General features: G+C 41.3%; 1 protein-coding gene and 1 pseudogene across 8 annotated transcripts in view; one reads left to right on the top strand and one right to left on the bottom strand.

Annotated features, from left to right (window-relative positions):
* NBEA (neurobeachin) overlaps nt 1–16,363 on the top strand; it is a 793,834-nt gene that overhangs the window by 497,709 nt on the left and 279,762 nt on the right. The window lies entirely within an intron of this gene.
* On the bottom strand, nt 3,978–4,163 carry LOC120929902 (annotated as a pseudogene).

Here is a 16,363-nt window from a genome sequence, read left to right as displayed (position 1 = left end):
AACCTTGTCTGGAGAAGAAAAGGTGAGCGCTACCATCAGTCCTGTGTCATGCCAACAGTAAAGCATCCTGAGATGCTTCTCAGTCAAGGTAGTGGGCTCACTCACATTTTTCTACCATGAATAAAGAATGGTACAAAAACATCCTTCAAGAGCAACTTCTCCCAACCATCCAAAAACAGCATGGTGGAGCACCTTTCCATAATGCAAAAGTGATAACGAAGTGGCTTGGGGAACAAAACATGGACATTTGGGTTCCATGGTCAGGAAACCCTCCAGACCTTAATCCCATTGAGAACTTGTGGTCAATCCTTAAGATGCAGGTGAACAAAAAAATCCCCCACAAATCCTGACAAACTCCAATCATCGATTATGCAAGAATAGGCTGCCATTAGTTAGGATGTGGCCCAGAAGTTGACTGACAGCATGCCAGGGCGAATTGTAGAGGTCTTAAAAAAAATGGGTCAACAATACAAATATAAACTCTGCATAAACTTCATGTAATTGTCAATAAAAGTCTTTGACACTTGTAATTATATGAAATGCTTGTAATTATACTTCAGTATATCATAGTAACATGTGACAAAAAGATCTAAAAACACCGAAGCAGCAGACTTTGTGAAAAATTAATATTTGCGTCACTCTCAAAACTTTTGGCCACAGCTGTGCACATACAATTTAGACAGGAGCCAATTAACTTATTTAAGCCTGGAGGCACAGCTGACCAGTCAGTGTCTTTGCCTGAGCACTAATTTTCCACTTTTTCAGAGATCACAGGACCAGTGTCCCCGCATTTTGTCACAACTTGCACTAAATGGTCCCAAACAGCATATTGGGAAAGGAGGGAGAGATAATTTTACTGTAGGTCTATTTTTGGATGAAATGTTGAACTACAGGGGTTTAAAGAGAGAAAAAAAAATCTAGTCTTTTGCCATATAACATATTAACCGCAATAATGCTGCAGCCTATTGTTATAAAACAAACATTACTCAGTGTAATAATTTGGCGCTTTTGATGTATTTTAAAGCTGTTCCTCAACAATGTGTATTGTTTGGTAACGTTAACAAGCATCTGTTTCCATACAGCGTGGCTGTAGGATTCTTTAAAAGTGTATGTATTCTGTGACGAATTACTTTAAAATATCAAATTTGGAAAAGCACACAGGTAATCTTGTCCAGATGAACGTATGTAAGCAGTAAATTGAAAAGTTTCTGGTTTGTGGCCTTCTCTCTGTACCTGAAGACTGCCAGTAGTAGAAGAAACAAAACATTTCAGCCAGAGGCATAAAGAATGAAGTACAACCAGTTAAGGCTTAAAATGGGAAATTCATTGCATGCAGCCAAGGAACTCTCAAACCAATTTTACAGAAGATTGCTACAGCAAAATTTGTCAGCATTAAATCAATCAGTTATGCATCTAGAAGGCTATTACTGAATGGTAGGATAAATTGTAACTTTTTTTTTTTTTTTAAAGGGTATGACCTAAGTTACCTTTTGCCTTTTGTTTCCAGCCTATCCATCTTTTTTTCCTCTTGTGAATCACTGTGTTTGTTAAAGCTGTATTCCAGAATGTTGAAAAAGCCCTTCTCCTATACCAGTTTTTTTTAAAATTCCATATATTTTCCCGGTATCTTGACTGGTATTTTGTCAGCCTCTGGTCATCTTTTGTCTTCAGTGGTCAGTCTAATAGTGCAAATTTGTATTTTAGTGTGAGCCCAGGCTGGCATTGTGACGCAAGACAGCCTGGGCCCACGGGGAAGTGGGTTGGGCCCCATTCATTCAGCGACAGAATGGGTTTCTTTGTGTGTGGCAGAGAAATAACACTGCATATCACCCTGAACACACCATCTGTGAAACATGGTAGTGGCAGCATCATGTTGTGGGGATGCTTTTCTTCAGCAGGAGCAGGGAAGCTGGTTAGAGTTGATGGGAAGGTGGATGGTTAGAAGAAAACCTGTTAGAGTCTGCCAAAGACTTGAGACTGGGGCAGAGGTTCCATCAGGAAAACGACCCTAAACATACATCCAGAGCTACAATGGAATTGTTTAGATCAAAGCATTTTCATGTTAGAATGGCTCAGTCAAAGTCCAGACCTAAATCCAGATGTGAATCTGTGGCAAGACTTGAATATTGATGTTTACAGACACTCTCCATCCAATCTGACAGAGCTTGAGCTATTTTGCAAAGAAGAATTGGCAAAAATGTCACTCTCTAGATGTGCAAATCTGGTAGAGACATCCCCAAAAAGACTTGCAGCAGTAATTGTAGAGAAAGGTGGTTCTACAAAGTATTGACTGAATACAAATGCATGCCACACTTTCACATATTTATTTTGTAAAAAATTCTGAAAAACATTTTATCATTTTCCTTCCACTTCTCAATTATGTGCCACTTTGTGTTGGTCTATCACATAAAATCCCAATAAAATACATTTACATTTTTAGTTGCAACATGACAAAATGTGGAAAATTTCAAGGAGTATGAATACTTTTTCGAGGCACTGTAAGTATAAGGGGGGGGGGGCTAGAGGGGGAGCTACACCCTGAAAGTTTTTTTTACTGTAACAAACCTTGAGCCTTTTTAACCACTTTAACAAAAAATGTAATGAAATGCTTTTTTTTTTTTATATATATGACCATAATTATTTGCTGTTGGTTTATATTTTGTAAGTGGGCTGAATTGGGAGAAAAAAAAGCTAGTGTGTTGTCAGGTCACTTTTATTTTCCTGGGCTAAAATGTACTCTATCAATTTGGTGTTTTTCGATGTCTGGAATGTTCAGTTGGTGTCCTGAGCATACAAATCAGAACCAAACATTAAAGTGACACTAAACTCTGGTTACACAAAAACTCCTTTTTTTTTTTTTTTGAAAAGCCTATGGCGTGTGAACACACCCAAAATCTCCACCCGGTGCAGAAAAAATGTGCACACACATAAAGAGTGTTCACAAAAACGTGCAGACGGGTGCAACGTCAAGTGGTCCTCCTGTGAAGAGGGACCCAAACCCTGATCCCCCGGGGCGGGGACTGAGGTACTGTGGTCCGAGCAACCGAAGCCGACACGGACCCAACTTCCTCGGAGGGCCTGCCGAAACAGAACCCTCCCAGTACTAGATGGGGCTCCCCCGAAGGGAGACCCCATGAGAGCAGGCAAACTAAGCCAGAAGGCCATGTCCACCCACTCCCAAGACGTTCAGGGCTGGCCCGAGGACCCGCACCCTACTAATCACACAGTGTCACAAAACGTGCACAACAAAAAAGACAAAAAAGTGACAAACACAGGCTTAAATAAAATAAAGTGGGGGAAGGGATAGTGGAGAGGAGAGTGAAAGAAGTGGCCATTGTGGTGAAACAATGACCAGGCCCTCCGGCCAGGAATAAAAAATTCCTCCGGTCCTAGCCAAAAGGCCCAGCCCAGGAGGCAGGTGCTAAAAAAAAGCGTGTATCTGGTGCAGTGACCGTGGTATCTTAAATCAATGTGTCCCTCACACACAGTGATCTTCAGATACCCCTGGACTGCCACTCCAGGGGCACATGCCCCATAGGCTTTTCGTTCCATATCCGACCCCCTGACCGGCCAGTGCAGCCCTCCACCCCTGCCAGCTAGAGAGCCCTTCAAGGTTTTCTTGGGGAGAACTGCCGCTCAGGTAACAGCCTCCACCAATACTAGCCCCTCCAGACCCTCCGTCAACCCAGCGGATTTGCATGGCTCTACCCCGTCCTACCACAGGGCATTACCAGCTCCTCCAACCGGATCGCTGACAGAGATGGCACTTACACCAGCCAGCCAGAAGGCCAGACTAGAACTCGGCAAAAAAGACCAAGACCAAGCGCAGCACCCATCCCCACCAGGAGCACCCTTCCAGATGGCTCAGACTCAACCATGGGCCGGCCCCCAGTATTCTGTCGGGCAGCACAGCGTAGTCCCTGCTGAAACCATCCTTCCAGGTGCAATGACGTCATTGGATTGCATCCACCCTCCCAATGGAGGTGCTTCAGCACTCCGCTGACAACTGATAAGGACAGATACCACACCTAGTCCTAGCCAAAAGGCCGAGAAGCGGCAGGGAAGACAACCACGATCAGCACGGCCTAGAGTGTGCAATAGCCGTGCCTCGCCCTGGGAGAACCACCTTCATGATCATGGTGTCTCCCCCGCCAGGTTACACAAAAACTCCTACTGCTCGCCGCTTCTTCCAAATCTATTAATATGCTACTTTAAGCTGATTTCCTGTTAGAGGGTGGCTACATTCATACTCCATAGCCCCACTTAAGGAGAAACATGGCCACCCTCCCCCAAGATGGAGCAGGGACAAAGGACTATGGACTAAGGAAGAGTGTGCATAGAGCAGTGCACATGACTGCAACTAATATTCACTTCTTGTAAACTAATAGAAGTAAGGGAGAAATAGAGAGGTGAGACAGGTATGGAATATTTGTGGAGAATCAGGGTATCATTTTAGTGTTTTCTTTAAGGAACCGGGCATGTAAAAGGAAAGAATAAATTATTTCCATTTTCATTTTAGATGTTGCTTTTTGCTTGGAGTCTTCTTAAGCGGTACATAGTTTTGTGCGTTGCATAAACCGTCAATAGAAAGGTGGTGTTTTTTTGGAGCCCAGCTTATATGCTCCTCCTGCTGAACATGATTAATTGTTTTCAGGTCAGATTCATTCAGAACCCAGACTGCCAGTAATGAGCTATTTGCCAGTCATTAGACATGGAGAGCTTCATGTCACAGACTCAGGATGACGGTGGTCTATCTCACATACACAGACAGGCCCACTGTGTGGAAGACCTATAGGAAGGTTAAATGGACAATTCATTACAGATCAGAAGCCATTAGTCTGTGTCATTTTAGTGATAAATCACTGCAACACAAAACAATTTTTATAGTGAGTGTTTTGCATTTTTATCCTGATAATTTGCAATAACTTAGCCAGCAGGAAATAATAGATAGTGTTAATGAATAATGATCTCCCTTACATAGGTGGCATGTATATTGGTAGTCAAACAATTCAGTCCTCAGTCCCCATAAATAATGTGGTATACTTCTAGAGACGCACATGAATTTTAGAGCTGTAGTTGAAGATTATTCTGTCCCAGGCATATGTGATTGGGACAGAGTATCCAGGAGTTGTTTTTTGGATGGATGGTCCTTCTTTGTATCCAAACACGTTTTCGCTTTCCTTCACATGTTTCCCTTTTACATTGTGTGTGTGTATAGATCTGTATGTAAACATATGCTAAACTACGAGTCTTTATATTGCACTGTACAGCAATCATTGGAGTGTCCACTCCATTTGTGTCAGTATTTCTTTAGACTAAAGCTGCATAAATCAGGAGTCTTCAAACTTTCCAAACAAAGTGCCAGTATACTGTCCTTCAGACTTTGTGGGGCCAGACTGAGGCCAGTGGAAGTAGAAAATAGCCTGGTGTCTGTGATAGTACACAATACCCCATTGTTAGTGTCACTTGTAGGAATAGTGCCCCATTGTTGGTGTCACTAGTAGGACTAGTGCCCTATTGTTGGTGTCATTAGGAGGAATTGTGCCTCTTCATTGGAATCAGTGGGGGCCGACATATGCTCTATTGTTGGTGTCATTAGGAGGAATTAGTGCCCCATCATTTGTGTCATTAGGAGGAATTAGTGCCCCATCATTGGTGTCATTAGGAGGAATTGTGTCCCTTCATTGGTGTTAGTGGAATGACATATGCCCAATTGTTTGTCAGTGGGAGGAATAGTGCCCCATTTTTGGTGTCAGTAGAAAGAATTGTGTCCCTTTGTTAGTGTCATTGGGAGGAATTGTGCCTCTTGATGTGATTGGGAGGACAAATGCCCAATTGTTGGTGTCAATCGGAGAGCACATGCCCAATTATTCGTGTCGGTGGATGAAATAGTGCTCCAAGAGCCGGATAAAAGCAAGCAAAGGGCCACATCTGGTGTAGCGGAAAAGAGATGATGCGGCCCACAGAAACCAGTTAAATGCCTATGTTTATTGCTTAATTTACCGAGACATAGGGTGGAATTTGGTTTTTGCATTTAAAGAAAGCACCAGTGTATTTGTAATTTGTATGATGTTTATAGTATGCTGATTTTATAAGATTGACCATTGTAAGTGACTTTAACAACATGAAATATATATTTTACTCGTTAAAGGGGTGTTCCAGGCTTTTTTTTTATGTTTAGTAAAAGTCAGCAGCTACAAAAAGTGTAGCTGCTGGCTTTTAATAAACATACACTTACCTGTTCCACGGTCCAGCAAAGTGCCGCTGGGGGCTTCGTTCCGGTCCCCCCCTTCACCGCCGGCGCCTCCACTGCAAGTGTGGGCATCCATCCCGTGACAGCTTTCGGCTTCACGGCTGGGCACTCACTGCTCATGTGTGAACGGCGCAGCGCTCCCTGATTGGACAGGCGATCGCCTAGGACTTGTCACATGTCCCAGGTGATCGCCTACAGGGAGGGGCCGCTAAAAGGCGATATGACGACTTAGTGGTCCCTGGGCGAAAGGAGGAAGTGGGACAGGAAGTCCCACTCCTGAAGCCCCCACTCCCCCCCCCCCAAGAAAATTACATGCCAAATGTGGCATGTAAGGGGGCGAGGAGTGGATAAAGCTGAAGTTCCACTTTTGGGTGTAACTCCGCTTTAAAGTTTTTATTGGCCATGTTTTTTTTTATCTGGGTGGAGTTACAGAAGGATACACTGTCAAGAATATTCATTTCTGTCTTTGCATTAGAGACATTTGTACTCATCACCCAACAGGGTATCTTCTGGTAGCTTCAGTGGCCACAAATACACTACTACAGTACTTGGAGATGGAGAGGCAGTGATGTGCCCATTATCTCTATTTGTCTCCAGCTCAGGCATCAGATAGAAGTTGTACTTCATGGGTGGACAACTCCCTTATTGTGGAGAAAAGTCCCACCTCTACTATCACAGGTATTTTCTATTATGGCAGAAAAATCTTTCAAGCAATGGCAAGTCATTAATTGTTCCTCCCTTGGGACTACATCCCTGCGGAGAGACGCTATGTTCCCCACAGGGATGTAGTCCAAAGGGAGAAGGCGAGCATGTTGACTAACCCCCAGCCAGAATGGCTCAGATGATGGTGGAAAGCTTACTGAGGAGGAACAGGAAATAAGAAATTCAGACAAAGAAAAAAAACATTTAGAAGGGAAATCGAAGAAAAACGTAGGTGAACCAACAATGCACTAGCTTAAAGGAACCTATTAAGAAAATAAAAAACAAACCTTTACAACCCCTTTAAGAAATACTCGGATCAGTCACATTACTTGTGAAATCAGGAGAATGTGTAATATAATGGATTAAGTCATTTTGAAACCACTAGCACTGGTGAAGCACAGTGAGTGGATAAAAGTACTGATTTATACCAGCTTGCATTTCAGCACATCTTCATGCAAAAAGTGCTCATCAAAACAAACCCATCACCATCGACACTGTTGGTCTTGTAATGTCCACTTATGATATTAGTATAGCCTAGTTTAAAATTGATTTTTTTTTTTTTTTTTTTTTTTTACCCTTTCATTTCACCACACACACTTTTTATAATAGAGGAACCAAAGTGATGTTTTATTTTGCTGTCCTTTTCTGTGTATATTTGATAGCAACACATTCTTGAATGTTTTTTTTCTTTTAAACCTGGTTGTGCATGTCAGTAAAGCAGAATCTCCATTAATGTTTTTTTATGGTAAACCTATTGCCCAGGCGTTCTTGAAGTACTTACAGTATATTCTTTCTTTAGTATTGCGCAATCCATATATTTATTGGGTGTTTGCATGACACAGCTTCCTGTCATGGTGTGGTGATCTCTTAAGTGACAAAACTGAAAAGTCTGGCTAGACTACAGCTGAGGGGGAAAGCCGATCTTCGCTCTACTAACTAAAAGGATGAGGAGAAAGAGAGATAAGATTTCCTTATTTCACTGCAAAATCACATCTGCATTATATGCACCTAACAAATAATGACAACATATCTTTATACTTTGAACATTTTTGGTAGCAGACAGTTATGGGTTTTTCTAATAAGAGGCTTTGATCAGAGTAAATGCCTTTTTTCCTTTCATGTTTTCACATAAAAATGGCCTGTTATTGATGTTGGTTCTTACAGTTTTTTTTCCAGGTCCCTTATTAATTTAAACCTTTGTGTCTTTGGCCAACCCCTTTCATTGTACTACCATCACACTACTACCGGAAGGTCTACGTCAAGGTTACATAGTTGCGTAGTTAGTCAGGTTGAAAAAAGACACAAGTCCATCCAGTTCAAACATAAAAAAATATATATATCATACAATCCCATATACCCAATTCTATACCCACAGTTGATCCAGAGGAAGGCAAAAAATCCCAGCAGAGCATGATCCAATTTGCTACAGCAGGGGGAAAAATTCCTTCCTGATCCCCCGAGAGGCAATACGATTTTCCCTGGATCAACTCTATCTATAAATGTCAGTACCCAATTATATTATGTACATTTAGGAAAGTATCCAGGCCTTTCTTAAAACAATCTACTGAGCTGGCCAGAACCACCTCTGGTTCCACATTTTCACAGCTCTCAGGCCTCGTACACACGACGGGACACGTCCGGTGAAAACGGTCCGCGTTTTCATCGGACATGTCCGCTGACGGATTTTGGTCTGATGGCTGTACACACCATCAGACCAAATTTCCCGCTGACAGCGAACACGGTGACGTGGCCGCGCCGTCACTGCGACGATGACGCGGCGACGTGCGCGACCCTGGAAGGTCAATGCTTCCACGCATGCGTCGAATCACTTCGACGCATGCGAGGGCTTTCAGCCGAGCGGACATGTCCGGTGAGTCGTACAGACGACCGAACATGTCCGACGGACAGGCTTCCAGCGGACATGTTTCTTAGCATGCTAAGAAATTTTTGTCCGCTGAAAACCTGTCCGATCCGCCGGAAAATTTACGGTCGGCCGTACACACGACCGAACATGTCCGCGGAAACTGGTCCGCGGACGTGTTCGGTCGTGTGTACGAGGCCTCACTGTGAAGAAAGGTTAATATACTTCTGATCAGAAGATTATCACACACATAAAACTGACTATATAGATTACAGTCTGATTGTGTAATCTGTTGGTTTACTAGAACTTTGTAATGTGTTTTAATAATTCATTCCATGTGTATCCAGACAGGCAGGTCATTGGACTCCATAGCTGTTGTCAAATCCAAAGAAGACCATAACCTGTATTGTCAGCTGTAGACTTCTCTAGTTTATCAGTTGATATAATTTACAGCTTTATAAATGGTTAATCAGGGTAACATGAGATTATATTGTTGCAAGTAATGTTCTCCTTTAGTAAAATCCATCTCTCTTTGACTAGAATATAATTTAAATGGCATTCAACCAGAAACATTGATTTTAATATTTATTGACTTCTAGACATACGGCAAGACAATGGTAGGTTGCATTGGTCCATTCTCAATCACTCCATACCAATCGCATCCTCAAAACACTGTAAAGCTAACCATTACTCTATACTGTCCGATTGTACGATCTCCTTTAGATCGACTATATATGGCAAGGGCCTGACTGATTTGATACAAATCACGTGGATTGTTTTGGTTTGTCCTCATATTGCATTGTTTTGGTAAATCTAAATGGCGTCGTATAGTGTGGTCAGCTAACAGTCACTTTTGTTTAGTCTGTTATGACATAGAACAAATAATAAAGGGCCTGGGTATAATTTTTGCTACCAAACCTGATGCCCGTTGTTCTGTAATGCCCTGTGTACACATACAATAAATACTCATTATTTTTTTCTTTTCTTTTTTTCTAGTCTAATTATGTGCTATTTAAGTGCTTTGTGAGCATAAAATGTGGGTGGACTCTGTCTGCTCTTTCTCTTCATTTTAAATGGATTAATGTCTTTTAAATCAAATTTTGTTTCTGGCTTCATATTGATCATTTAAAAACTGAAGAAATTAAATTAACCTTTTGAAATGCCATAGAATTGCGTCATGTGATGCATGGCAGCAAATGTTAATGTAAATAATAACTCCTTCACTGCCTGAGGCATCCGGGAGAAAATAGGCACTCTCATGTCTTCACAAACCTTTAATGTTGTACCTGCATTTTTGCTCTTATCTTCTCATTTTTATTTCTTTTTATTTTGTTTTGTTTTGTAAAGGCACCATGTCTTATTTCTGCTGTGTTTTAATTAAATATATTATTTTGTACAATTTAGTTGAAACACACTCTGAGAGAACTTACCAAAGGCACTATTAATACATCATAAAGCATCTCTAAAACCTACCATTTTTCGTAAAAGCATCTCAGAAATATGTTTTCTTCTGGCTGCAGATAAAGTATGTGTAAACTTACCTTTAAAGTGAAACTCTAGGCAAAACATATTTATCTCAGAATCCCAGTCTTCTGTGCTCTGGGGCTGGCTGGAAGCTTCACCCTTGCCACCTGGGCGCACTAAAATGCCAGAATGCGCATACAGCAGCTAGACGCCCCCATGTGCAAGGGGCCCAATAAGGGTATTTTTCCACCTCCTGGATCAACTGTGGGTTGAACTGGATGGGCTTATGCATTTTTTCACCCAGACTAATTGTATAACTGCAGGTTTAGGTTTCTGAAATTGAACTCCATGAATATTCTTAACCTAACTGTGCAACATAATACAGAGTGACTTTTCACATAATATATACAGTATAATTGTATATAATTTTGCTGTGTATAGTCACTATGTGGTCCGGGCAGAGTATGTAAGCTTTACATTCAAATATTAACTGCCCAGAAGTACAATAGTACTGCTGCTCTCCCCTGAAATTGCCATGCATTGTGCCTTCTCTTAATTGCTTTTCTTCTGAAGGTACACCCCTGAGTCTGGCCAGTCACTAGGGATTCATGACAATTAGGGGGGTATGCCACCTAATGCGGGTAAAAATGTGCAATGTCTGTATCGTGCCTGTGACTTTCAACCATTTCTAAATATCAAATTTGCTGGGGGTTTTGGAATACTGTAAATAATATATATAAGAACACTGTATAAAATATGTGGAGACTTTCTTTTGATATAGTTGATGATAAATGCCTCTGTGCTGGTTATATCAGAAAATCAATATTTTCAAAATTGAAACAGTATAGGCTTATATTGATCCATGTGGCTAAATCGGGACGAAAGGCTCTGTAACAGCTTTCTCATGTTGCTTGCGCCCGCTAATGCCGGACTATCAATTTTAGCTTTCCACTGATAAATCAGCCTGAAAATTGCATGTCAGATTTTCTTTTCCCAACTAACCTAGAGATTTTTTTTTCTCTGACCTTTAACCTCTCCTGACCTTCTGAATTGGTTTGTAACACTGAGCTGCCTGTTAGTCAAAAAGAATCTTGAGTAAAAACATTGTCATATTATGTCTAAATCATACTAACTATATCAATTTATCATGGATTTTATATGTACATTGTGTAATTTTGATGGTTAAAAAATGTATTATGTGTTTAATTTTATTATTTTTTTGGCAAGTATATTAAATTAAAAAAGCTTTCATGTTCACTCACATAAAAGAGAATGTAACAGAGTTAAAGGGCATTTGTTGCGAATAAACACGAAGGTAAGGAAACAGAGGGGTTGTTGTTGTTAACAACCACATACATAAATTCTCTACTAAGAAAATGTCAGCTAGGATCTGGTTGATTGTTAAAGGAAACATCTTTATCTTCTAAAAATGCATTGCTATCTTTAAACATGTTAACATGCATTGGGATAAGGCAGCCCATTCATGTATCAATCGGCTGGCAGCATACCAAAATGGAGGAAACAAATGGACATGACCCATTTTCAAAATACTGCATACCACAATGTGGTGTGTAATGTGTTGGACTCTATCATTTATAGAATGAATGACACTGCAATATCCTGCACATAGAACAGGTGCATTGGCATACATTGTGACATTGCATGTTTTGGCACACGTTAAATGCACATATTCGTCGGCACACCACGGATCCTCAATTACGTCCAAATCTTTATTAGGAATGATCACATCACAAAAGACATGCAAATGTTTCGGAGCTCTGCAGGACCCCTTTGTCAGGCATGTGATGTCACACACCTGGTAAAGGGGTCCTGCTTGGAAACAAAACGTTTCACTATGTCTTCTGCGATGCGATTCAACAAAGATTTGGATGTGATTGACGACCCGTGGTGTGTTGGCGAATATGTGCTTTTGATCTGTGATGTTTCCAGTTCCAGCTGGTTGTTGCTGCAGCACCCTTTACTCCCAAAACCTTAGCCAGGAAAGTGTGTGATGGGCACATCGATGCTACTTTTAGCCCACATTGCCGCAACGCATTAGTGTCAATCTGCCCATTGCATCCTATTAACTGTCCTCTGGATTTAGCAGTAATTTCTACATTGAAAACATTTTAAAATCCCTTTACTCATATCAGGCTTGTTGAGGTGAGTGCGCTGCAGTTTTCAGTGTGTTAGCTAACGTTAGTCACTGACAGCTGATGGAGCTCCACACCTTCACGCCTGCATGGCAGAGGGAGCTGGTTTGACTGGGTATTGATTGTGAAGTTTGCTGTTGTTTAATTACTTTTTGCTTGAGGAAATGTGCAGTATATTGATCTGTATGGCAGCATGTGAAAATCAGTTTCCCTTGGCTAGCAGTGAGTGTCATCTTTCAGCCATGATAAATGGTAACACTCAGACTTGACATAATTACTTTCTGGTGAAATAATCTTCCTGCACCTCTTCCATGTTGTTGCCACTTTCAAGAAAAAAAAAAAATGTTAGCCATCTCGGTCTCCTACTTTTAATCAGTCCTATGACAGCCTTATTGTCTTCAGTGATGTCACAATGCCAAAACTCACGGACATCTCTACCAGCGTTACACCTATTGAGTATTTTTATTCTTTTAAAATCGGTATCAAGGTATTGCCTGACAGTATCATTGTTGTTATAGGACTCCAGCCTAAACAAGGAATTTTCTAACAGCTGTTTGGACATATTAGAGAAATAATATGCAATTTATTTGATCTCCTAAATAGAACACCTAGGATCATTTATTGTACATGTCCCTCTGAAGATAAAATGACTTCATGTAAGACATTGTAGATTCTTTGTACATTAAGGGGGAACAATCACATACTAGTCCTAAACTTTTAAATTTTTCCACCAATATGTATGACTGTATATAAATAAAGGTTGGAGTGCTTCTTTTGTTATGTGCACATATGACTGCAACAGCCAGGGGGCCCCACCTCATATTACTAAGTGAACCAGCATACTTCCCCAGAATGCCTGTTAACTCAATATATTATTTGGGGTCCCTGTGCTTCCACAAAATCTGCACAGGCAGTAAACTGGACCCTGATTTTTTTATATATATATTTAGGAGTTGTTCATAGAGAATGTTGTTTTTACAGACCCTTAAAGTGTTTGTAAAGGCTATATATTTTTTTTAAATGACAAACATGTTATACTTACCTGCTCTATGCAGTGGTTTTGCACAGAGCGGCCCCAATGCAGTGGTTTTGCACAGAGCGGCCCCAATCCTCCTCTTCTCGGGTCCCTCGCCAGATGCCCCCATAGCAAAATGTTTATGATGGGGGCACTCCTAAACCCTTTTGAGACAAAAATTGCTGCTCCAGCCTTTTAAATCTAAACATGAACACTCGCCCTAAGGGACCTCACAGGTGTTGGCTCTGCACAAGCTTGAGAGAAGAAAAAGATCCTGGACGGCCGCACACCATAGAAGGCATCTTTATTGATATGAAAAAATAAGTAAAATCCAAATGCAGTCACTTCATGTGAAGGGAAACACAGGGAGAATGGCTGTTCTGGACTGCACTGGACTGCATTTGGATTTTACTTATTTTTTCATATCAATAAAGATGCCTTCCATGGTGTGTGGCCATCCAGGATCTTTTTCTTCTCTCCTAAACCCTTTTCTCTGTGTCCATAAAAGACAGAGTGCAGCTCAGCCCCACTCCTGCTCTGTCCTCACTGGCTGTGATTGACAGTAGCGGGAGCAAATGGCTCCCGCATTTCATCCAGTGAGGAGCGAGTGACCGGGGGAGATACTCTGCTCTTGTGCTCATTACTGAGGGGGAAGCTACACACTAAAGGTTTTTTACCTTCATACGAACAATGCATGAAAGAAAAAAACATTGAGCCTTTATAACCACTTTAAGTTTTGGATAGTCTACATTAAGCTTCATATTTATCGACTTGGCAATGTCTTTAAATGTGGCAGTAATGCGTTGCAGTTTTTGACAATACCTACTATTTTGTACAATTGCCTAGTGGAAAGCACACCACCTGTCACCATGTGACAGTGCTGGACCTGGAAATGTCTCAGTGTGGACATTAAAGCTGCATTGTGAATAGGCAGATGCATGTAACATGCCTTTAAGTATGTTTTTAATTGAACAGCTTTGGTAAATACAAGTACATCAGCAGGTGCCTTGCACAGAGTAGCAGCCATTTCTTTTTGCTTTTAAAGGAAGGTTGAGAGTTGTAGCTCTTTTACTCAGTGGTAGGTACAGTTATAATAGAAGGTAGAAATAACAGAAGAGATGAAAGTTGATGTAGGGTTGATCTAGAACAGTGGCCTCCAAACTGTGGCCCACGGGCCGAATGCGGCCCTTTGCGTGTTTTTATCTGGCCCTCGGGACACTATTTCACCAATTGACACCAATGATGGAGCATTATTCCCCCTACTGTCACCATCATTGGGGCACTATTCTTGTTGCTATCAACAATGGGGCACTATTCCTCTTATTAAAACCAATGCTGGGCACTGATGCTGGGACATTTTCTACTCCAATTGGCCACGCCCCAGCCCCCCTATAGCCTGAAGAACATTAAACTGGACCTTTGCTTAAAAAGTGTGGAGAGTTTTTTTCGTACAGGGAAAGCTTGTATATTTGCCAAGTGCAGCTGTTATCTACTACTAGCATAAACGTATTGTCTTGGAGGCAATTACTATGCATGTTTATGTCCCAGTAAGGTGAAATAAATATGTTTGCCAATATCCATCCACTGCATAAAAATGATGGCAAATACACTCCCTTGGAATGATTCAAGGTAATGATTCCTTTTCCAGTGTTCTCGATTTTGTTGGCTGATAATTCTTAATTGGTTAAAGTAAAGGCTGAATTTGACTAATCCTTCCAATATATCATCATAACCACATCATTCACTATACTCCTCGACCATTTACAAAGAAAAAGTTTCTGGATGGCGTTTCCTTGGCATTCAGCATTGGGTTACGTCAATGACCCTTCAGTAAAGGTTGTGGCATGTTGCTGAAAACCTGTTGGTATGTACGTGCATGTGGTGTGATACGGCCCCAGGGCTCCATCCAAGTTTTTTTTTTGTAATCAGTGTTATTTAAAGAAAATCTGGCAATGGTTTTAGATCATTTTAACACAGCTGAGAAATGTTTAGGGAAAGGTCAACTTCAATGATCACCCTTCGCCAAATAAATGGGAAAGTTTTTACAATTGGGACCTTGCTTTTCAGTGAGCTGTCATAAATTTCCTGTCTGCACATCTGGGAATAGCATGGGGAAGGCAGTTCTTTCTGACTGCAGGGCACTATATTTTATATCTGACTTGTTTGTTTTCGCTTAATAATTCTGTATATGTGTAACTTCTACTGCTCTAATTTTGTCATCGTCCAAACCCAGCATTCTTTTGGCAGCTCTGTCCCTTATGGAATAGGTTTTGTTTTCCCCTTATTGCTGAATCTGGTTTGTATGCGAGTTTCCCTCCCTGCAGTTTCACCCCTAATAACGCTCCGTTTTCTGGCAAGTCAGCTTGTACTATGACCTGTGTACAGACAGCGCCTTTCTTTAGCCCCAGCTGGCCTTTTCCTATTCACAGCTGAAAAGTGAAATGAATGCTTGGTCTAACAGAATGCAGATGAAAGCCATTCTGATCATATATAGTCATTTCCCGTAATTTTATCAGCCTTTGGATTACTTTAATGATCTCTCCAAGCTATTGTTTGTTTAAATATAAACTGTGGAAAATTTTGGGTTGGGCTCCGCTACTTTCAGGCTTGTGGAACTCAAATACATAAAATATTTTAGGCTACTTATGTGGCCCTTTAGTTTTTAATGCAAAGCATATGTAATTCTGCAAGAGTAGTGACCGCAAATTTAATTTCATGTCAAGGTGCCACATGGCCACTGAAAATTGAAATCGGGTTTACAGTAAGGCCTCGTACAGACGAGGGGACAGTCCGCTGAAAACGGTCCGCCGGACCGTTTTCAGCGGACATGTCCCCTCGGAGATTTCTGTCTGATGGTTGTACACACCATCAGACAGAAATCCGCGCGGACAGACAGCGCGGTGACGTGTCCGCGG

The sequence above is a fragment of the Rana temporaria genome, chromosome 2 (assembly GCF_905171775.1).
Source record: "Rana temporaria chromosome 2, aRanTem1.1, whole genome shotgun sequence".
In the NCBI taxonomy this organism is placed as follows: Eukaryota; Metazoa; Chordata; class Amphibia; order Anura; family Ranidae; genus Rana; species Rana temporaria.
The sequence above is the reverse complement of the archived record's forward strand: the minus strand, read 5'-3'. Positions and strand labels throughout refer to the sequence as shown.